This window comes from Lacerta agilis, chromosome 11 (assembly GCF_009819535.1).
Source record: "Lacerta agilis isolate rLacAgi1 chromosome 11, rLacAgi1.pri, whole genome shotgun sequence".
NCBI lineage: Eukaryota > Metazoa > Chordata > Lepidosauria > Squamata > Lacertidae > Lacerta > Lacerta agilis.
Genome location: NC_046322.1, coordinates 31791981 through 31817015, shown reverse-complemented (window position 1 = coordinate 31817015; position 25035 = coordinate 31791981).

Genomic DNA, 25035 nt, shown 5'->3' with positions numbered 1-25035 from the left:
TAATGAATCAAGTACCAAATGTGAAATAGAAAGAAGAGCTTTACCTGGTGATACAAGAATTAGACCTGGGATTGGAGATTGGTGTTTTGTTTTGTTATTTTATACTTGGTTTATACTTATCAAACTGCTGATAAGGTACAGTCTCTGGACTCAGGAATGGCTCAGGTTCACAATCATTTAGAGATGTAGATTAACATTTAATCTTAGCGATGCCTGCAGTATAATCCACTGGAGATCACCTCTGCTGCCAAGTTAATAAAGTTGTGACTTTTGTTAACCCAGTCTTAAATGTCTTACCTGTTTATATCAATGTGTGGCTGCAATCGCTGAGCCATCCTCACATAAGCACATTTGACAACAGATTGGAAGGTATTACCGTAGGATTTCACAAGATTACAGAAGCAAGTTTGGCACAAAGGGGTTAATATTGTGAGATGTTGGATGAATGGATAGTGCTTGTTTGTAACAATGGCAATTATTAGTCATCAGCTGACAACTTATGAGGGTTCATATTTGAAGCCTACCAGACTCAAAATTATACAGAGTGCAAAGGAAATTAAAGATTCAAATTTCAAATTCTGCTTTTAAAATGTGCAAGTCTGAATATTAATAACAAGAGTTTTAATTTTAAAATGCAGAGTAAAATGGGAAAATTCATTTGCTTCAGCTGAAATATCAAGTGTGTATGAGAGAATGATGCAAACCAGAAAGCGACATGTTTGTCAGGTTTTCTATATGAAACTGATTGTGTATTGTCTGGGCTCCATTAGCTTCATTTCAAGTAATCTTTGTCCAGCTAGAGGACCGAACTGTTGAATCCTGTTTACAAGCACCTTAAAAGACTCATCTTGTATAAAGGATATTTATACAAATGGTTTTCCAAACTATTATTCTACCAGTGCTTTTACTTATACATCATTTTATGAAATCAAATCAAATATAGGCAGCGACCATTTCACGTGGAGGTTCTGTTCCCAACACCTATGTGTGTCAGAGAAGTGTGCATAAGCATGCCCCACCATGTTGTTACATCCCACCCCTGTTACACCCCACCCTGCCCCCATTCGACTCTCATTATGACCTCTTCCAAGCCCAAAAGGACCTGCCCATTGGCGATCGTGAGTCAATTGGACGCACCTAAAATGGTCTCCGCTGTATACAGTCATCATAAAGTTACAATCATATTAAAAAGGAAATGCTATATGCACTTTGCCTTGTTTATTTCTTCGTTTTGTAAGACAATGAAATCTTTAATAAAAACTCATTTTTTAAAATTACTATTATATGGGAGAGGGAGAAATAAGCTTTTAAAAGGGTAACACTATATATGGATCTCCAGGAATATCAAAATAGTTTTTGAGATTAAAAGGATGGAAAAGAAAACCCAACTATGGTTCCTTCCCTTCTTTTCTTTTTTTAACAGTCGATTCATCACTACCTGTTCTTGTCATTTTAGTACTGCTTTATAGCCGTAGCAAACTATTCTAAAAATATAGTGCTGTTGACATTTCTACTTGTCTGAAAATGTATCTCCAGTGTGAAATAGTCATGAGTGGACCTGAAATGCCTAGCCCTTCTGGGCTTGCTTTTAAAGCTAGTATTGGTATTTCTAAATCCAGCAGGCATGATGTGAAGCAGACTCTTAACAATGTCACTTCTCAGGTATGAAAGGAATGAACTGCATTTCTAGAGTGGCATTCACAGTATCAGGTAAAAGGGCATGGGGTTGCCACCTATTTTTTATGTTTCTGGCATGGCTCCTGTGCCCTTAACAACAAGATGAGTGACGCTCATCTGTCAGTACATTTCCATGTTCCCTCAAGAAAAAGAAAAAAAAATGTCCAGAGGTGACACTGCTGGCACACGGTTTGCTTTGAAAGAAAAACACTTTCATTATAGTTTTCCAGTGCTCTGCTTCCTCCCTGGAGGAGGTAAATAAACCCAGACTATTCACAGTCACAATATTCCTCAAGCCATAGAAAGAAATTGCAAACTTTTTCTTCTCCCAGAGATATTCTTCACTTATCTGGTCCTGTAAGACTCATTAAAAATTGTTGTTATTCACAGTGAATGGATGTTGTGATATTTTATGAATGTTGCCTATGTTTGTTCTGACAATGCTCTTCTCTGTTAAGTGATGCACAACATACAGGAATTCAGCAGGGAATTTTTCAGTTTTTGAGCACTTCTGTTTTCTAGATGTGTTCTAGTGTTGTTATATCATCCCCATTACACAGCTAGTACCTATCACTTTTTCTTCATACCCACATAGGTGTGGGACCTACAACAAAATGTTGCAGTCCACCAGCCATGTAGCCTCCAGGATAGCCAGTTTCATCCCAACTCCTGGCATCAGGCTAGTGTCTTCCATTCACCATCCCAGTCCATTCCACCTTTCCAAGCCCCAACAATGAGTCAATATTTTCTGTCAGGAGTGCCAACTTGGCCCTGCAATTGTGGGTACCTGGGGCCGTGGGTGCCATGCAGCATGCATGGCCCTGTTACCAAAATTTGTGGGTGTCTTCCCCCCTCTGTGGTTGCTTGGGCACCCAGGGAGTTGGCCCCTATTCTCCCTGCAAGGAACTATGGCAAGAGTCTTCAGAAATATTAAAGTACATTATCAAAACAATAGAAAGCAGCATAAAAAATAACTGTTTATGCAGGTATATGGAGGAAGAATTCAGAAGCCCACCTGAAACCCGTTAGTTTAAAAACAAGGATTTTTTTTAAGCCTTCACCTGCCACTGAAAAGACCACAAAAAGGAGGTGACTCTCTCTCAGAGGCAATTCCATGGCCAGGTCCTCTCATTAGCAGGCACCCTCCTCTCCTCATTTGGCCCTTGATTTTTTCCTCTTTCCCTTTCTAGTTATAAAAGCATCAAACAAATATAATCTATATCACCGAGTGCCAAAACAAAATCAAGATGTAACATCCTGTGCATAGGTAGAACTGCAACCAGCCTACACACGTTTTAAAAACCACAAATCTGACCAAAAAAAGTGGAGCGACTGGTTGCTAAGCATTTTAGTTCTGGTGACCAGGCCCTGCCAAGCTTATTAAAAGCTGCAATAGAGAGGCCACCTCATCCTACAATGTTAGCAAAGAGGAAGAACTTCTGGGTGTACACACTGGAAACATTAACACCAAATGATCTCAACCTGGAGGATAGTGCCAGCATCGCTGCTCTTCAATAAGCGAAGCCCTTCTGAACAGTCCATTCTCAAAATTCTATAATGGCCATCTTGGCAACAGCATCCTTTCATTTTTATGAGAGCCGCTGACGAGCATGGAAGCTGAAATGTTTTACCAAATAAATAAAAATTTCTACACGCACAATGCACAATGTTTTCATGTGGAGTAGTGTTTTCACGCCCACTTCAATTTGTAGTCTGTTGTTACCTACTAGCTTTCATGTATTCTGACTGAAAAGTAATTCATTGTTGTTATGTTTACAAAGAGAGAATCTGCTGCTTCTATTAGTTTCGAACGGTGAGTGCTCATCAGTCTCTGAGTGGAGTTGAAGTCTCTCATCCAAACTTGTACATTTGGCCGTAATCATATAGGAAAGTGGAAAAAAAACCCTACCCATTATGAAGTTTTGATTTCTTGGGCTCTCGGCATCAGTTTTTCATTATAAACAGTAATTTCAGGGAGTGGAAAGTAAGAAACACACAGATTGGTTGACTGAACATTTTGCAGCTTTCCTCGATACCTTCAGGCACTTTTAAACTTTTTGGATTTGAGGCAGTTGAATATCAACTGAGGTATAAAGCAGGGCTTATTGAGCATTAAAGGAAAATCTACTTGAGCATTGCAAAAGGGTTTACAAGTTGATAAGTATTCTCGTTGAGTATTCATGGTAAGCTGTAGCTCCTTCATATGTGTGCACTGCCTGTAAATTGCCCATCTCCAGCTGAAGTCCTTCTTTAGGGGTTCTACCGGTGTGTGAAGTTGTGATGGATGAAATTGCCTCATCTCAATTTGTAATTGGCTCACTCTTTCCCATACTTCCCAGGGGAAGCTACTATTACTTTGGAGAATTCCCTTCTAGCTTGGGTACCCACCTCTCCCACATCCATTTGTAACAAGCCTAGGAGTTTGATAGTTATTGAAGCATTTTCCTGCACATTGCTTCCTTATGCAGATCTAAAGCTATATATTTAATAACGTGGTCCTAGATTTGTCACATCTTTTGTCTTTCCTCTTTATTTCAGGCTCTTCACACAAGTAGGCTTAATAATAATAATAATAATAATAATAATAATAATAATAATAATGATGCAGCCTAATTCCCCTCACAACAAAGATGGGGTGTCATCAAACCAGTGGGGATCGTCATAGATTTGTTTTGACCAGAGAATCTTGGAAAATGCCAGTACTTCCAGGCAAAGGAGGATGTTAGATTCAGGAGCTGAAAAAGGAATGTATGGGTTCCACAATACACACAAAGAAGGGAAAAATGAAATCCCCTCCCCCACTCCACAGTAATACTGCCATGCAGTCAACTACAACTCAAGAGAAAGCTACCATCCAGTCTTGACCTAGGAGCAGAACTAGGAAGTTGAGTTAATTACATATGCTTCAGGTTACATACGCTTCAGGTTACAAACTCCGCTAACCCAGAAATAATGCTTCAGGTTAAGAACTTTGCTTCAGGATAAGAACAGAAATTGTGCTCCAGCAGCAGCAGGAGGTCCCATTAGCTAAAGTGGTGCTTCAGGTTAAGAACAGTTTCAGGTTAAGAATGGACCTCCAGAGCGAATTACCGGTAAGTACTTAACCAGAGGTACCACTGTATACATACTTAAAAATGAAACTTTAAACCAAACAGCTCCTTGGTGAAGTCTATTGAGATATTATTTCTCACATAAGTATAGGGATTATGACTGGAGACAAGCATGCAATACATTTCCAAAAGAGAATAAATTCACCCAAAGTGGTTGATGAGCCATGTTGATGATGGGCTGATTAGCATACTTGGAGAAAGTACAGCAATAGATTCTTAGCTGTGCACACACACCATCTCCTGACGTAAATCAATCACCCAACATGAGTCCAAGTTTAGTAAAGTGTTTACCTACAAGTGTAGCAGAATTTAAAACCTAGGGGTTCTATAACTTGCCAGCCTGTGTAAGATAAATTTATTTGATGAGAAAATTGTAACTGTGTTATTTGTCAGTCATCACAAAGGTTGATATTCAACTTACTTTTACTCAGAGTAGACCAACTGAAATTCATAAACAGCAAAGTTTATTAAGGTCTACTATGAGTTTCACTTGACCTTTTGTATATGCATGTTTTGAATAAGGCGCAGAAATGCAATCAGTGTGTTATTTGTTCAGGCAACAAGAGCATCACCAGCTGATCAAATTCACATTATTAATCAGGTAATTACAAACATCTTCATAATCACAAGCATGAAGTAGCAAATAACTACTCAAACTGGAGTCCTCCCCATCAAAGAAATGATAGCCTAGCTGTTCAATAACCTATTCAATAACCTGTTGCAGTTATTTATGAATGCAATTCCCCACCCTCCCAGGCAATGGATTTCTTAAACCACAGAAATGTTTTCAGCAAATGAACTAGGAAGGAAGAAGCCAACATATTTGTACTTCTAAAAGAATGCAGTCATTCTGCCAGTCATTGGTGAGCTTAAGTCAGCACATGCCTGGCTGCTGAGGGTAGGAAAGACCATATTGATATGGATTATTTTGGATGCTAACATGCCATTTTAATTAAAAGCAAAACAAACAAACAAACAAACAAACAAACAAAAACGAAAACCCCAGAACATTTATTTGTGTAACCCAGAAAAAAGGCTGCAAACCACAGTAATTTTAGAAAAGGAGCCATCTTTCCACGGATGCACCAAACCTCAAGGCAAGCTGTGAAACTCAGAATAAGTTTGCCAGTGTGAAAATTGTCAACATTATATTCATGTTCACAAAGGCTACGATCTGTGCAGAGTTAGGCTGCTGAAATACTCCTGAAGTCCCTGAAATTTAGACAGCATAACTCTTTTTGGAGATTTGCCGCCAAAGGTCTTCAAGTGATATTCCTTAACTTCAGCTGTCTTTGGACTTATGGATTTCTCCACAGACAAGTCTTACTTACCTTTGGAATTAAGTCTACCAAAAATACTGTATATTATTGATACCAGCTTAACAAAATGTGTATCTAGGCATGATCTAAAAGCATTGGGATCCAGTGCAAGACTATTGGTGCAATATCTATTCAGAAGTCTCACTGAGGTCAATGAAATTTACTCACAGGTAACTGTGCTTAGGGCTGCAGCCATCTATTTTGGAAAGTTGTTTGTTGGACTGCTCACTATGCATTTGGACATCTCAAAATATTGTGACCAAATTCTGCATGATGATTCCTGAGATCCAGGAGCAGGTTTTCGTCTATGTTTTGACACAGTTAAGTGCCATTTTGGAAACCTTTCCAAAGTGCACTTAATTTTTTGTTTCTTTGTATTCCAGAGCAATGCTGATTATGAGAATAGTAGTAACAATCTGTATTTTCCATTGCTGTTAAATATAGTACTTTTACTTGATAAATATAATTTGCTTGTTGTAAAGTTATACTCATTAAAGATGGATGGAGGTAACTGGTAAGTGTTGCTTAGTTAGGGGTGAGCAGGTCTCCTTCATTACAGCAGCCTTTCAGTTTAACTTGAATAATTTTTAAAATTAATTTCAGTGTTGTGACCTACATAGTTCACCACAATTTGTAGTGCATGCCTCCCCCCTATACAAGTTAGCTAATGAATGGGAGTTGATTAAAGCACCATTAATAAAAGAAAAAAGAATATTGATTGTGTTATCACATCAAGTTCCCCCCCCTACTGTGATTTAATCACTGTGTGTGAGCCATGTGTACACTGGCTAAACTGAAAGGAATCTGAGAATGTGATCCTGCTATGGTGGACAGCCTATGTATTGGTCCATTCCACAAACAAGTTCAAGTTATTCATTCAGATCGCCCAAATCTAGATAGAAATTTGCATGGGGAGATGAGCATCCCTAGGGTCAGGCTTTATTTAGATAGAAAATAAGTTTGTTCTGCTGAGAAGCAGCTGATTTATTCATTCTTTTTTATTTTCCCACTAGAGTTCTAGGAGGGGGGGGGAGTCCTGTACAGCAAATACTTAATCTCCCCCTCCCCTGTTTCTGGACTCTCAAGATGCACTTAATTGATCAAAAGCCAGATTCGAAGTACCTTATGTTAATAAGAACAAGAAGACATGTATTATTCAATAAGTTGACCTATATGCAAATAAATGCAGAGGAGAAATAAAAGTGATTTTCTATTAATCTTATCCTTCACATCACAGTAGTGATGGCATGTTCATGCAGAATCTAAGTCTTTGAAATGTAACTCACAAAATAGCACAATTTTGTTTTGTCTTTTTGCTTGCAGATGGCAAAGCCTCGTTTAATGAGTGTTTGTGCTGGTCACTCCTGGAATACTAACTTGAATCCTACCCTACTTTTAGTGGCAGTGTTGCCACTGATAGTATGGCTTAGATTCTACAGGTGTTCAGAATTCAGAAACTTAGAAGCATAAAACATTCAGGGACTGAACTATTCCTGTATGACAGTGATAGTGAATGACACAGACCACACTGAACACTGCTAAGTCCTAATAATTGTCCAACATGGAAAGTAGAATCCTAGAATCGCAGAGTTGGAAGGGACCATGAGGGGCAATGCAGGGAACGTTTGCCCAATGTGGGGCTCAAACCCATGTGCCCAAACACACTGTATTTCTGACTGGGTCGTGCCAATTATAAATTTGGTTTGCTATCATTAACATCCTATACATGCTAACAAAGAAGTGACCTCAACTGAGCTCAGTGAGACTTGCCTCTATGTAAATATGCTAGGTAACTGAAATGCTATCACACAGTCCTATTGAGCCGCAAGTGTTTTCCTTTCTTATTCCTCTGGTCCTTGACACAAAGAAATGTCAATTGCTGTATACAACACAGGAATGATCAGAGTGGCTGGGGAAACCCAGCCAGATGGGTGGGGTATAAATAAATTCGTAGTAGTAGTAGTAGTAGTAGTAGTAGAATTGTATTTGCCCAGGCAGGCACATTATGTGACCCATGAAAGCAGCAAAATAAACAGACTGTACAACAGTGATGTGATAAAATCAGGCCAAATCTTTATTGACAGCAGCAGGCAGGGCAAGGGTTGGCATGGCACTGGGTCCCAGGTTCAGTTCATCATTCCACAAGCTCCATGTTGATGGAATGGATCCACTGGGTTTGGATCACTCCAAACCTCTACAATGGGAGCAGTCCAGTGTTGAACCTTGCTGTGGTACAAGCCAAGCAAGCAAGGTCTCACTGGGGGACCAGGGTGAAGATTCCAACCAGGCCTGGTGCCTTTGTTGCATATCTGATGTGCCGGGCGAAAACATTTCTGCATTTACCAGGCCTTTGGCTGATTTAACATTGTATTGCCTGTTAAATGTGTTTGTGGGGGTGTTATTGGTTTGTTTATGTTTAATTTGGTGTACTCATTTTGTATTTTTATGTTGTGAACAGCTCTGTGATCTTTGGATAAAGGGCAGTATATAAATTTAAATAATAACAATTCAACTATAAGCTGAGTGAAGAAGTACCTGCTATTATCTGCCTTGCATGCTCCAACATTCAGCTTCATTGGATTTCCCTGAGTTCTGGTGTTAAGTAAGGGGGGGGAGAAAAGCCTTTCTCTTTCCATTTTCTCCATATCATGCATAATTTTGTAAAGTTCTTTCACATCAACTCATACTTGCCTTTTCTTGAAACATAAAAAGGTCCCAGACCCTGCAACCTTTTTTCATAAGGGGATTATTCTCTCGATCATTTTGGTTGCCTGCTGCTGAACCTTTTCCAATTCCATTATATGTTTGAGATGGGCCAGCCAGAATTGTACAATGTATTCCAAATGCAGTTGTATTTTTCACAGCTGTTGTACATAGGATCGACATCTTCACCGAGCTATCCACTGCAATCCCAAGGTCTTGTTCCTTGTCAGTCACTGCCACTTCAGATCCCCTGAGCATATATGTGAAATTCAGTTATTGTTTTTTGCCCTTGCACTTCTTTACAGTCAGCTACATTTGCCATTTTGCCACCCATTCATTCAGTTTGGAGAGGTTACTTTAGAGCGCTTCTCAATCTCTTTCTGTTTTAAAGACTGAACAATTTAGTACCGCCAGCAGACTTGGCGAACAGATGCTTTCAGAACACCTGATCAAATAAGGACACACATGCATACATAAATAAATACATAGCTTAATAATTTTCAACCTCTTGATGTCACTTCATTAGCTAACAGCCAAACACAAGATGCTTGACGGACCTTTGCAGAGAAAATATGCCCAAGCAATTCACAAGGTGTGTCTTCATTTATTAACCAGTCCATAAACACTAGTTCCATATGCAATAGAATTTATTTTTTATATCTGATTATCTGTGGAACAGGAAAATCCAGATTAAATGGGGGGAAAGTGTGGGCTAACATTTTGATGAGGGCAACATCATTTGAACACACACACAAAAATACCTTGCATGCATGAATAGCAGCAAATCCATAATAAACTCTCATGTAGGCAATCCCATCAAATGAGAGGAGAAACTATGAGTGTTGAAATGATATAACAGTGCTTTAAATGTTTAGTGTGAGTGTGGCATTTATCTTTATTATCTACTGTAATGTGTGGGGTGATAGAAGAAAATGCTCACAAAAGAAGACGATGGGTGGAGTCAACAATCTAAAAATCTCCAGTGGATCTACTAGGCTTTTTAAATAAATGCAGCACCTTTGCTGCAGTTCTGCAATGAAGCAAAATATATTTTGCAGACATGTCTACGCACGGCAAAAATCCCTAGTGGACAAGAAGTAAGCAGCAGCACAATCTTTTATGTTGCCCTTTCGGTCAAGTGAACACTATCACCTGTCTGCTGCCTTTAGGTCATTCCCAGTCTTTGATATTCATTGGAAGAAACCACTCTTTCCCAGAAGCCCTGAACAGTTCAGTTGTTTGCTCCTAATACTCAACAGAAGAATGGCGAGCCTGTACTAAAGATTGCCCATAGCTGCTACTTTTTTTTTTCTACCCTACAAATGAAATAAAGCTAGATTGCTCAAGACTTCCTGCAGTTTCTTGCTAACGGTTCTGTGTTCTGCCATCCTTGTTTTAATCAAGGTGTTTGAAAATGGTAATTGTCCCTTTCTTCTTTTGCTTCACTGAGCTGGTCCACAAATGTTGTGAATCAGTCCCATCTTTGTGGTTAGACAGGCCAACATAAAACAGAATGCAGATGTTCATAATTCATCTGAGAGTTACTTTTTTCAAAAAGACCCATGAGATCTTAGGAACATTTAAATTATTGCAACTCACTTAAGCATATTTTGCACTGTGCAGATTTCATATTCAGATGCAAGTATGCATTTTAATGGAGACTGATTTATTACAAATTGATAGTTTTATGCTGAAGGAACAGCAGGGATTGATTCCAGTTGCACATATTCTATGTTAAATTAATGGAATTGATTATATTTCTGTTCTGGCATAACTTTAGATTATCGGCTGGCAGACTTCAAAGGATTTGAAGGTTGGGAGAGCATTGGAGTTCAGAATGCAAATTCATTTATGATACCAGACTGAGCCTTAGTGGAGACACTTAACATTTCATTCCTGTTCTTGTGACATTTTAATTGGTTTTATCATTTTGATTTTTAAAAAAAAGGCCAGCCCTACCATTAGCATTAGGCAGATGGAGGCATCTACCTTAGGTGGCAGAGTCCGTTGGGTAACAAGTTGTTGGCTTGCTCTGCACCCCTTCACAGGTGGTGGTGGAGGGTCATGAGTCAATTGCCCGTCCTTTCGTTGATTGGAAAGAGGAGAGATGCATCTCAGGCAGCAAAGAGTCTTAGGATTTCATTTCTTTATAACAGAATAGCCGTGGTGTGACTGCTGTCCCATGCTGACAGCTTCTAGGAACCACAAGTGAGAGCTAAGTGCAGGGTGGGAGTCAAAGGTGGACAAACTATATCAGAAGGAGCACAATGTGTCCTCCACCTCAAGAACTACCCCTCCCCTAAAACCCCATATAAAGGTAAAGGGACCCCTGACCATTAGGTCCAGTCATGTCTGACTCTGGGGTTGCGGCGCTCATCTCATGTTACTGGCTGAGGGAGCCGGTGTACGGATTCTGGGTCATGTGGCCAGCATGACTAAGCCACTTCTGGTAAACCAGAACAGTGCACGGAAACGCCATTTACCTTCCTGCCGGAGCGGTCCATATTTATCTACTTGCACTTTGACGTGCTTTCGAACTGCTAGGTTGGCAGGAGCAGGGACTGAGCAAACTGCGGGGATTCAAACTGCCGACCTTCTGATCAGCAAGCCCTAGGCTCTGTGGTTTAACCCACAGCGCCACCCACATCCCACAAAACCCCATATACCAAGGGGCATATCAAGTTTTATTAGATCATCTTAATGTGCCCATCATCTGATTTTGAACAAAGGCTTCACTTGGCTCAGACAACAAACATATTTGATTTCAGAGGACCCTAAACTTTATAAAAAGCATCTGAAATGTTAGCACTCTCACACTCTAATTCATTTCAGAGGAAAGGGGGGAAATGTTGATTATTCAAAAACTGCCAAGTACAAAGATCCAGATGGAAATGGGTAGAATTGCTTACAATATTTACAACACACTGACAGACTGAAACCTACAACTGTAATTTCCAATGTGGCCTGATGCCAGAAAATTAGCAAACAGCAGTGCTTAAGGAAAGGAAAGCCTCCATGTTCTTCATTTTATGATAACTTGCTTCTCTAAATATAGGCTATAAATAAGATTCCACAAACAAGCCCTAAGAGTTATCTTTAAAACAACATTTATTGCACACATAGTGATGGGATTTTAGCACAGCTGCATATGGTGACCGGGGGGGGGGGGCTAGTAGCAGGTGAGGAGAGAGACAAGCAGGCTTGCTATCCTCAGAACATAATTGATAATGGATCCAAGAACTGAAAATACTTCTGGGAATGAAATTGACATGCAGAGATGCTGGAATTTATCTCAATAGCAACTGATCTCCGATTCCCCCCGCCCTTTTACTTTATTTTGCTAATATACACCCAGGGACTTAGCACATTGCTGAGGCAGAAACAGAGGAAATGTTCCATTTCAGTAGTGAGAGCTACTGTCCACCCAGATTTGATACCAGGTTCCAAGGGGACCCCATCTATTTGCTAGCCAACTTCTATAGTATTGAACCCTTCATCCTATGGGCTTATCTTCTGTTGGTGACAGTGTCAGCAGCAGCACTGTGATCTACACGGGATAGTTAGTCCCGTGGGAGATAACACTGACATTTTCTATAATGCCCTGATGTCAGACTGTATTGAGGGCATTGTGAAAAATGAAAATGATGGGCAGCTCATACAACCAACTGCATGAAAAGGGAAGCCAGATGTCAGTTGTGGGTTGTGGTGCAGCCCTTGGGCCCTGGCAGCTTTATGTGGATACTACTAATGCTGGTCCTGTTTTCACCCAGTCTCCAATATAATAGTTTAAAAAGCATCCTGGATTCAAGAATGATGCACTTTTTCTACTATGTACAAGACATATGTGCAGGTCCATTAGGGAACCCTCACTTTCTGAAAAGCTTTGGAGAGCTGCTCAAACACACTACATCCAAATATATGTTTTATTTATTTTACACAATTTATGCAATGTGCATGCAATAAAACATAAAGCACTATATATTTTTTTAAAAGTACATATATAGCTTATGCAATTGGTGAGATGGCCAAGCACCTTTTCATGCTTATAGGGTGAATTTAGTGTGCTGCCTTTTCCTAAGTTGCCTTGGTCATGAATGAAGTCTATGTTGTACCTTCTTAGCTGTTGCTGAGAATCACAAGCAATGGGAATACCATTGCACTCAGGTCTGGGCACTGGCATAACAGGGTGCTGGATGAGATGGGCCTTTGGACTCTTCCTATGTTCTTTTGTTGGCTTTTCAATGTTATGCCTCTGTTTACTTTCAAGGGGTAAAGCTGAGATGTTCTTTGGAAGGTTAGGGCCACCATTCTCCAACCCCTGATCCCTGATAACTACTCCTCAGTGCTGTACATCCCTTGGAGCTGTCCCATATGGCCCATCCTGTCATATGTTTCTGCTATTTCATACGTACATTACTGGAATAGTCTAGGGTGTAATCATGCTTTTTGGTTAAAATAGGAATCAAATGTAAGAGTGGTTCAGAAGGAGCTATGGGTGACGCAGTAAGTAGAGTGGCAAGCTGCTAATGTGTAATTTTAAAGCTTTTATGGGTCAATGAGTTGTTAATCCTAAAAGCTGCTTCTGAGAGCAACTTTGCACTTATTTCCTTCTATTCTGGGACACAACCAAGCTGTATGATTAATGGAGAATGGTTTTGATTATTGTATGATTAGATTTATCATCTCCTTGTTTGTTTAGCTGATTGCCATTTTGGGAATATTCCCTTTTTAACAGTTCATTTTTATTGTTTTCAGATATAACAAACAGAGGAACATACACACCTGCATTGAAGAGTACTGCATCTTGTCAAGCAAAACATCCAGTATTCTACACATCGTTTCTCATATCAAACAAAAATTTCCACCACAAAGATTCTTATAGGAATATTCTTATATATGCAATTGGAATTGAGTTCAATGTGAGGAATATATTTGTTTCATATTCCACACTTCCCCAAGCATTGAGCGAAATGTTTCTGGTGGCTTCGCTGCCTGGGTTAAGTATCCTTTCGATGTGAGCACTGGAGGCTTATGACATTTTGGTAATATTTGCTTTATTTGCATGAATGCATGCTGAGCATAAGTGGAGACAAAAGAAAGGCAGTCTTAGAAACCTGTGAATATCAGAACTCTCTCTCCCCAACCCCCTCGCTCTCATGCACACACTTTTCCTCTTCCTCTTCCCCTTGGGATGAGTGCCACCTTCTCCAAATTCTGGTAGGTATCTAGGAGATACCTACTGGGGTAGAAGTCGTATATCAAACAGATGGAAAGCTCTTGAATCTGAGCATGCTGAAAGCGAAGAGTAAGGTTACCGTAATTTCTGTCATAGAGCTTCAGTATGCTGATCACAACGTAGTGTGCGCACGCTCAGAGGATGACATCCAAACTATCCTAAATATCTTCGCAGAAGCTTATGAAAAGCTTGGCCTGTCATTCAACATCCAAAAAACCAAAGTGCTGCACCACAAATTCAACTCAATGGTGTAACGTTGGAAAATGTCAATCACTTCTCCTACCTAGGCAGCTATCTTTCCACAAGGGTCAACACTGATGCCAAAATCCAGCATTGCCTGAGCTCTGTGAGTGTGGCTATCTCCCGATTGAAGTGCAGAGTGTTTGAGGACTGGGACATTTGCAGGGGAACCAAAATACTTGTTTACAAAGCTATTGTACTACCAAACTTACTGTATACTTGTGAAACATGGACCACTTACAAACGGCATCTCCAACTTCTCAAAAGATTCCATCAACGGTGTCTCCAAAAAATCTTACACATCACTTGGGAAGACAGGTGAACTAATATCAGTGTACTGGATGAAGCAAAGATCACCAGTGTTGAAGCAATGATTCTTCAACATCAACTTTGTTGGACTGGTCATGTTGTGCAGATGCCTGATTATTGTCTTCCAAAGCAGCTACTCTATTCCAAACTTAAAGATGGAAAGCGTAATGATGGTGGTCAACAAAAGAGGTTTAAAGACTCTCTCAAGGCAAATCTAAAATAAATGTAGTATAAACATCGACAACAGAGAAACACTGCCCTGCGAGCACTGCAGTTGGAGAACAGCCTTCACCAAAGGTGTCATGGACTTTGAAGACACTCAAACTCAGAACACAAGGGAGAAAAGTGCTAAGAGGAAGGCACACTTGGCAAATCCACGCCATGATCAACCCCCGCATGGGAACCAATGTCCCCACTGTGGAAGGACGTGTGGGTCCAGAATTGGCTTCCACAGTCACTCATGGACTCATTGTTAAAACCATGTTTATGGAAGACAATCTTACTTGGCTATGAGTGATCGCCAAAGAAGAAAGAAGAAGAATGCTATTAGTTGAATGGGGCACTGCCTTACCAACTTCAGTATGTCTTCACTAGTCCAGTGGGTGGCATCCTCCTCCTTAATCTCAGGATTGCCCTTGTAAGGGGACAAACTAGAACTAGCGGGCTATGCTGGTCATTGGCTTAATCTACTGTTGGCTTCCCTGTCTTCTGCTCTGCTAGTCCTAATGAGTACCAGCCACCACTGTCATGGAGCAAACCTACATATTTAATGACAAAAACAGATCAGTGGTCACCTCTAGGTGACATACCTTTTCGTTCAGGGAACATGCCCCCTATTCAGACCAGGATGAACATCACTAGCACACACAGATTATTGTTTGTCATTCCTGTTTTCCAGCTTTTTCATGTGTTTTCTTCTTTCAAGGATGCAGCAATTAAATGCTAGTGTATGCAAAGCAATATCCCAGGTAGTTCAAGTGATTTAGCCTTTGCAAAGCCTTTGCTTCATAGGCACTGGTGCCTAAAGCCTGACACCTAAACTAGACACCATGGAAGAAAGCCTTCTGCATAATTCCAAGGGCCAGTGCTAGATGCTTGAATATGCATGTTCATTCATTAAGAAAGCCAAATGAGCATTGACTGTAAGCAATACCACAGAATTACACAAGCTTCTGATGCTTCTGTTTCAAAGTTCCTTAATGGAAGCCAGCTGAGTGTAGTGGAACTTCTTTCGGAATCACAATGCTAATGATGCTGAGATGAAATAACAATCTCTGTGTTATTCCAGACACATACTTTACTCCATGTTTAGCCTGCTCTTCTACAGCAGATGTTTTCTTTCATTTTCTTGACATCAGGGCTTCTTGGAATACTCATAACCTCTTGGCACAGAGCAACTCACCAACTGAGATAACAGTACTGATTGTACTTACAGAACATGTTTTGATATTGATAAAAAAGACTTTTTCCTGCTCTAGTTTATGGTACATCTTGCAAAAGAAGATGCCTTCAGCTCATGCTCAAAGCCCCAGAACTTCTTCGTTACTTACTGCAACAGTATGCATCAGAAGGTAAGCATGCATAAATGTTCACTTTATCCTTCATCTTTTCTATATGTGCAACTGTAGTAGATCTCTTAAAACAAGGGTGGAGTACCTCTAAAACTCCAGAGCCAATGTAGTGTAGTGGTTAGAGTGCTGGACTAGCTGGGGGATCCATGGTTCAAATCTGCACTTAGCCATGGCATTTACTGGGTGACCTTCGGCCAGTCACTCACTCTCAGCTTAACCTACCTCACAGGGTTGTTGTGAGGATAAAACAGGGAGAACCATGCATCTTTTACTCCTTAGAGGAAAAGTGGGATATAAATGTAAGTAGTAGTAGTAGTATTAGTAGTAGTAGTAGTAGACTATAACTCCTATCATCCTTGACTACTGGGTATCCTGGCTGGGGCTACTGGGAGTTGGGATCCAACAAATTCTGGAGGACTGAAGCTTCTTCAGCCTTGTCATAAAATTCAGGTGATTATACATGTTTTCATTTGTTCATTCAAAGTATTTGCAGCCTGACTTTCATTGCTACTCATGCCAGAGTTGGGTGTAATATACATTAAATTATAAGCAACAAAAGACACTTTTAAACACAAGCAAATACAGCTAAAACAACTAAACAGAGGTGAAGGCAGTGGATGCTGGTCCATATGGGCAAATGGGACACTGACTCCAACCTCAGTCTATTCCCTTCAACCTGCTTGTCTTCTTACTTTTAGCCAGCCCAATGGATGGCAATATCTCTCCGTTTCCTCCAGCTTAGTCTCGATGTTGCCCTTGTAGGACACTGCAAAGAGGAAAATGGGGACAAAAGTGGAACTAGTTGCCTCTACCTGATGTAGGTTCTGGCTCCATCTACTGTTGACCTCCCTGCCTTTCACCCCACCAGTCACACCAGCTGCCTTGGACCATGTTGCATTACTGCAATAAGAACGTGCGGACTGTGTAGCTGCATAAGATATAAATTCTCTCCCCAGTCGAGCTTGGATTGAATTAAGAAAATATGAAAGTGCATTTGGTCCAAGTCTTGGTTCTTAAACATATGATGAACATACCTGTACAATATTCAACTTATGAACTGACCAACTTCAAGTTTTGGTGGCATCACTCATTGTTATTTGCTCATCTATGCCATGGATCCATTAGAGCTGTTTAAAGCTTACAGATCACTTCTCTTGCTAACTTTGCTCCATTCTCGTGTATTAGCATTCTGCCGTATCAGTCACAATGTGCACAAGCCTAGCCGAAGACTAAAACCGACATTCCTTAGAAACCCCAAAAGCCTGAATAAACAGGCACATCACATCATCACTTGCTGACAATAGTGTTGGCATCTCATGTACTTATAAGATACATATACAGAGCACTGTCATGGCTAAGGCTCTATCCTGTGTTATACCAAGCAAGCCTACCTGAACAGTAGAATGTGATAAAGAGACACTGGTGACCTTGTAATATCAGCAGACTCATGTAGGGAAAGCCACTTATTTAAGTATTTAGGACTTTACAAGCAAGCACAAGCACTTTGAACTGGACTCAGAAGCAAAAAGGCAGCCAGAGCAGTTGTTTGGAAATCAGTGAAATATGACCCCTTCTGGCCTGTGTCAGTCAAAACTGTGTCAGTCACACTCTGCACTAGATGAAGCTTCAAGTAATCTGCAAGGGCAGCAACAGAATATAATACATTAGAATTATCCAAGCAGAAGGTTACCAGAGTATAGACCTCTGGGTCCAGGTTATCCTTATGTGGGAATTACTATAAACTGGAAGTAACTCCACCAAATCTGAGAAATACTTTTGTGTTATATTTTTTGCTGAATAGTCCCTATTTGTGTCATTAACATGCTCTGCTGCACATACATCATAGATCAGTTGTGTGTTTTTGGGAGTATCAATCTGGCATCTTCAATGAGACACTTTCTTTTTTAAAAAAGACTAATTAAGAGAAATGTCAGTGGAGGGGAAAATTATCATAAGATATTAATAGTCTCCTGCTGCTAGGTAAATGCTAAGGCAATAATTGATGGAAATGAAATCATTTAATCAGATAGGTGTTGGTTCTGTGGGCTGACAGTTCTTGGTGTGCCATTATTAAGTCTCCAGAAGATTGTCATTGTTGAAAAGATTTCATCCTATTTTTCAAGAACAGGCTCTCTTTGTGTTTTCTTACAATCATTTTTTTCCCCATCCCTCTGCCTTGCACTGGTAGAATTCTCTCCATTTTAATACGCAAAACAGCACAATTAGGCTATGATCCATGTAAGCAGGAATTTCCAATGATCTCATAGCACTTACATCCACATAACAACTCAGCACTGGAAAGTAGTCCTTCACGTCTAGGGTGAATATTTTGAATTATTATTATTATTATTATTATTATTATTATTATTATTATTATATGTTGCCCTATACCTGGAGGTCTCAGGGCGGTTCACAGAAAAGATCAAGAAAAAACCCACAATACATATAATCAAAATAAAACAGCAACTCAATTACACCTCCCCCCAAAGAAAGACCCACATTTTCAAAGGGCATAGGATGTCAATCAGACCAACCAAAGGCCTGGTTAAAATGGAATTTTTTTATTTATTTTTTGCCTGGCACCTAAAGGTGTATAATGAAGGCGCCAGGCAAACTTACCATATTTTTAGCTCCGTAGGGCGCAATGGAACATAGGGCGCACCTCGTTCTTAGAGGAGGAAACAAGAAAAAAAATATTTTTCTGGTTTTCCTCCTCTAAAAGCCCTGTTTTTTTGAGGATCAGCTCAAATTTGTGCAGCTTTTTTTGCAAAGGGAAAAGCCCTGGTTTTTTGAGGATCAGCTCAGTTTGTGCAGCTTTTTTGCAAAGGGGGAAAAGCAAAGAGGAAATGCCCTGTTCTAATGGGATTCAACTCACATTTCTACAGCTTCTTAAGGAAAGGGAACCGTTTCTACAGTTTCCAGACAAATAATCTAGTCAGCCAGTCACATGTCGCTGGGGAAACAAACAACCTCCCTCTGCAGCACATTCAACAATGGAGGCCTGGGCAATGGGCAGGGCAAAAGGGAACCGGGGTCTCTTATCTCTCTCCCGATCTCTTGCTGATCTGCTGCTGAGCGGGGTCCTTTCAACACCCCCTTTTCTCTTTGTAAAATAAAAAGCACGATCCTCTTTTGGCCCCTGGGCAATTCAGCTCCAGGGACCACCATTCGCTCCATAAGATGCACAGATATTTCCCCTTACTTTTTAGGAGGAAAAAAGTGTGTCTTATGGAGCGAAAAATACGGTACCTGGGGTGAGCACTGCAGAGAAGGCCTGTTCTCGTATTGCCATCCTCCAGCCTTCTCAAGGAGGAAGCACACGAAGAAGGGCCTCAGAAGATGATCTCAGGGTCCAGATAGGTTCATATGGAAAGAGGCGATCCTTAAGAACACAAGAAGAGCCTGCCTATCTAGTCCAGCATCCTAGTCCCACAGTACTTACCAAGATGCTTGTGTGAAACCTCCAAGCAGTACATGAGAACAGCAGCACTCTCCCTGCCTGTGGTTTTCAGCAACTGGTTTTTTTTTTTTTTAATTTTATTTTATTTATTAAAAAATATTATATACAGACATCATTTAACCATTGGTATACAGAAACATTACTGCTAGTAGCCATTGATAGCCTTAAACTTCATGAATTTATCTAATCCTCTTTTAAAGCTATACAAGTCATCGCTGCCTCATGACGGAGTGAGTACTGTAGTTTATCTATGAATAGTCCTTAGCAGGGTTCAATCAGTATGCCTATGACTCTATGCTCTTTTTCTTGATAGCATCTGAATTGGGAGAGGCTACATGGGCCCTGGACTGGTTCCTGAATACAGTGGTGGGAAGGATGAAGGAAAACAATATGAACTCGCCTCCCAGCAAGATGGAGGCATTCTGGTTTGCAGTTCCCAAGCCATCTTTCATCTCAACTCAAGAAACACTTGCTGAGGAAAGTAATGTGGAATAAGTGACACACACCAATGTGTGCATGCACAGTCATAAGGGGCAAAGGAAAAATTCCTGTTGTATTCAAAGAGTGATGAAACTAATGTTATCCTCTTCTCAGAGGGGTATTAGTCTAATGTAAACTCCTGTAGGATCTGGGAGAAGAAGGAAGAAGACCAGCATATAAGCCCACAGAAGCTCTACTTCCTTTTCCATCCACAATGCAAGGAAAAGAAAAGAAAAAGAGGAATTCATTTCTGTGAAGCAGAAAGTCAGTACTGAACTCTACCCCACCCCCCTTTAAAACCATTTTAACCAAAATGTTACATGCTCAAGGTTAGTTAAACTGGCTTGAATTTTTACAAATGGGTTTGGGAACCCTGCAAAATTCTCTTCCCATGCTGATGACTTATGGCTCACTAAACTGCAGCAGTCAGTTGGCAAGAGGGTAATCTAACATAAAAAGGTATACCGGTAAGTGATCAATCACAATTGTTTGATGTGGAAAAATGGAGAAACGCAAGGCATGGAACATTGTGAGAAATTTAGCTTCAGGTTGTAGCTGCCCGAAACATTTCCATCAAGATCTCTGATGGATGGTCATCACCACAATATTATTTGTAGGCTGCAATCCAAGATAGAGAGTTAGGGCTGGTTAAGCCCCACTGAACTCAGGTGTGCATTGGTGTGCATAAATCCACTGTTCAATTACGGCCATACAAAACAAACTTGTGCATATAATAAGTCCCAATGTTTTCATCTATTTCTCCCAGGTATTGTGTTTACAAATAGGATGACTACCATGTTGTCCAGTGCAACACTATTTGGGTGGAAGCACTTTCAATATCTCTCATCCTCTTTCAGGTTCACTTTTCCTTGCCATGCACCAAAAATTCAAACTTTTCTTCCTTGACGTTCCTTCATTATTATTATTAGTAGTAGTAGTAGCTTATCCCACCTTTTTATATAAAGAGAGTATATGAGCTCTTTGTTTTAAATAGAAGTTGAACTCTGTACACCATAGACTATCATCAAAAGCATTCATCTGCAAGACCAGTTTGAGTGTTTTAGCTGTAATTTACAGGTCATTGACTTCTTCATTATGGGAAGCTCTTGGGTAAAAGTAGTTGCTAAGGCACCTATGGTAGCTAAGCTGCAAAGAGTGGGCACTGCAGCAGCTTGCCTGAGACTGCAGGATTTGAATATGCATTTAATAAACATTTGCATCCAGCTTGTGCTTACTAAACAAAATTAAGTCTTGCTGGGAAGAAAAACAGGAGATGGGACAAATGGAGACAGTCAACAAATTTCCCTCCATTTCAAAGAGTGATATTTCGCAACATTAAACTTTATTGCCATTCAAGACCTATAGCAGTGTGTGTGTGTGTGTGTGTGTGTGTGTGTGTGTGTGTGTGTTTTAATGATAGGAGCAGTTTTCAAAATGACAAACCTGCGAGAGTATCATAGACACCGTTTAAATTTGCAGAGGGTAAAATGCGTTTCCCAAATCACTTTGTGGTTAATAGCATTGCCTGCATATATTTCATATTAACCAACCTGTAATATCTCAATTGGTGTGCTCTCAGTATAGGAAAAGAGTTTCTAAGTAACATAGAATTTTGCCTGTAATCACATCCTGAGACATACAAGGGATGAGCAGATATGACTAGGAAAAACCCATCCAGCTAAGTCAGTCTGTTTCTTTGTAGATTTAGAGATGTTTTCAAAGCTCATGAAAACATCTTTCTTTTACCCATCAAAGTGCATGTGCACCTAAATATGTTCTTGCTCTGTCTTTCTATCTTTTTGGGGGGGGGGGGCAGGCATGGAGAGCAGAGATGGTGGCATCCATGATACTTACCTAAAAATCAAAATGTGCCCAGAACGTTGCTACCTAGAGAGCTGGGGGCATGGTTATGAGTTTGCAACTAGGCATTTGGAAGCTTATATGGAGTCAGACCTTTGGTCCACCTAGCCCAGCATTGTTGACACAGAGTGGCAACAGCTTTCTAGGGTTTCAGGCAAGGGTTTATCCCAGCCCTTTCTTGAAATGCCAAGGGTTTAATCTAAGAATTTATGCATGTGAAGCCTGTACCCTGCTGCTGTGCTATGGCCCTCTCTGATGAACATTATGTTTTTAAATCTCCCAGATCAATGGACTGACAGCTGGGCTTCTGGATAGAATACAAAAGGAGAAATGACATACATTAACTTCAGCCCAGGATGAAAGACTGAATAAGACATTGAGAAATATAATAAATTATGGGATTAAAACCCATCTGTGTTGGGTATGCCTGTTCATTGTGAAGATGAAAGTGGCTGCCTTAGGCAGCAGATGCTTTTGGGTCGGGAGCAACAGCTTTTTCAAAGCATCCAGTACCGCCTCTGAATGTGGTGATTCCAGTTAGCAATATTAAGTGCGCTATTAAGTGTCAATGGAGGTGTCCCAAATAGCATATTCATTGAATTGTAGAGTTGGAAGGGACAATGAGTCCAACCCACTGCAATGCAGAAATCTGAACTAAAGCATCCGAAACAGATGGCCATATAACCTCTGCTCAAAAACTTCCAATAAAGGAGAGTCCACAGTCTCCCAAGGGAGTCCATTCCACTGTTGACTTCCTCTTACTGTCAGATAGTTCTTCCTGGTGTTTAGCTGGAATCTCCTTTCTTGGAACTTGAAGCCATTGATTCAAGTGCTATCCTCCAGAGCAGGAGAAAAGAAGCTTGCTCAATCTTCCATGTGACAACTCTGTAGATGATGGCTACCATAGCAGCTCTCAGTCTCCTCTTTTCTTTTTTATAAATTTTTTTATTCATTTTTCTCATTATGACAACAAATTAAACATTTACAATACAGAATTTAATAAATTCCTCGATTCCCCCCTCATTGAGTCCATTCTAATGCTTCATTAGCAATTTTCATATTATCAGTCTCCTCTTTTCCAGACTAAATATATCCAGCTCCTTCAACCATTCCTCATAAGGCTTGGTTTCCAGACCGTTGCTCTCCTCTGCACATGCTCTAGCTTGTCTACATCCTTTTTGAATTGTGGTGCCCAGAATGGTCTGACCAAGGCAGAACAGAGTGGTACTATTACTTGATCTGGACTCTAGGCTTCTGTTGATGCATCCTAGAATAGCATTAGCTTTCTTTGCTAATGGGTAGGAATGGGTAACCTGTGGCCTAGGCATTGAAGATGTTAAAAGGCTACACCCCTTAGTATCTCTGACCACTGGCCATGCTGGCTGGGGCAAATGCCAGGATTTGGCACTTTCGCACCCGAAACAACACCTTGAGGTAATAATTCCTGAGTTCATTTTTAATGATACTCAGCAATGGCGACTCAATAAAGGAAAACAGCACCTCCTGTGGAATATTTTGCCTGACATGATCAGTTTATGTTAACACTGGCACTACTTAGTATTAAAGAGACTATTCAATTTATCAGCATGGTGTGGCTATTAGTGTGCTGAGTGGGGTAAAGGATTTAAAAGTAATCCGGGTTCTTTGTTTATTTTTCAAAGCCTAAAGGAGGGGAGAGGTACCAGAGAGAAAATAACTGTTGTATCATTTGTATGAACTCATGCAAACTACTGTGATGGGGTGAAAATACTGTGTTTGAGGGTTATAGAATGATGATTAGTTGGAATGTATGTGCATTTTGAGCGTCGATAGTATAGATTAATCAAATATTTGAACCTCTAACATAAACAGAATCAAAAGTTGCTTACATATTATTAAATACGTATTAATCCACAATAAGATTCTGTCAATCAGATTTACACCCCCCCAAGACTACGTTAATACTAGTATCCCCCCTCAAAGGGATTTGTTACTGTTTGTATACAAATTCCTTCACCAGGAAAATGTACCCATTATAATGCAGTGTGCCTCTTCAAATGTCACACCACTTTAAATACATTTTACTTAAAAGTGGAAACAGAAATAACTTTCCAAAGTTCAGAAATAATAGTGTATCACTTAAGAATATATCATTACAACCATCAGCTTCAAATGATGCTCAAATAAATTGCCACCCAAACTCTTTGCAACATATAATTCTCCCGACAGACATTTCATGTACTTCAATTACCTTACCTTATAATCTAGAGACCATACTTCCCTCTATGCTGGAGGGCGGGGTGGGGGGGGGGCGGTGGTGAGGGAGAGAACTTGTGACCTCAAGATGTTATTGGACGGTGGCTTCCCTCAACCCTGATCACTTGCTAAACTGGCTTGGGCTGATGGGAGCTGGAGTCTGGCGGGCCGTAGGTTCCCATCTCTGCTGTAAGCTGTAAATACTTAAAAAACAGATTTTAAAAACTAAGTAATGTATGTTACAGTGTCGCAAGGAAATGGTTTTATCTCAGTGACAGTAGGGAATCACACTACATATTTCTGGGTGTTCATCTTAATTACATTGGTGTGTAGGGTACAGCACGATATTTTATGTGTGCTTGTTTTTCTTTGAAGTTGATTCTATATTTGTAAAATGTGTAGAAGCCACTTTAAGCAGTATCTAATAAATAGCTGTTATTATTATTATTATTATTATTATTATTATTATTACTCACCTTAGAATCATAGAATCATAGAGTTGGAAGAGACCACAAGGGCCATCCAGTCCAACCCCCTTCCAAGCAGGAAACACCATCAAAGCATTGCAAAATTTTCAGTTCACTGTGTGACAGGGAAGAAAATGTTCAAAAATTTGGGACATACAACATTTGTAATCTTTTAATATATGCCGAGGAAGCTTTTGTTGAAGAAAGGTGAACTATAATCAACTCTGGTATCTGAATTATACGCAGTGAATTAAAAGTGATTTGCCCAAGCAGTGTCCCTCTCCTCTTTTCTCCAGTGAACTTTCTTTTTGAGAATAATAAATACATGGAATCATATTCCTATGGCAACAAAAGACATCAATCTTCGT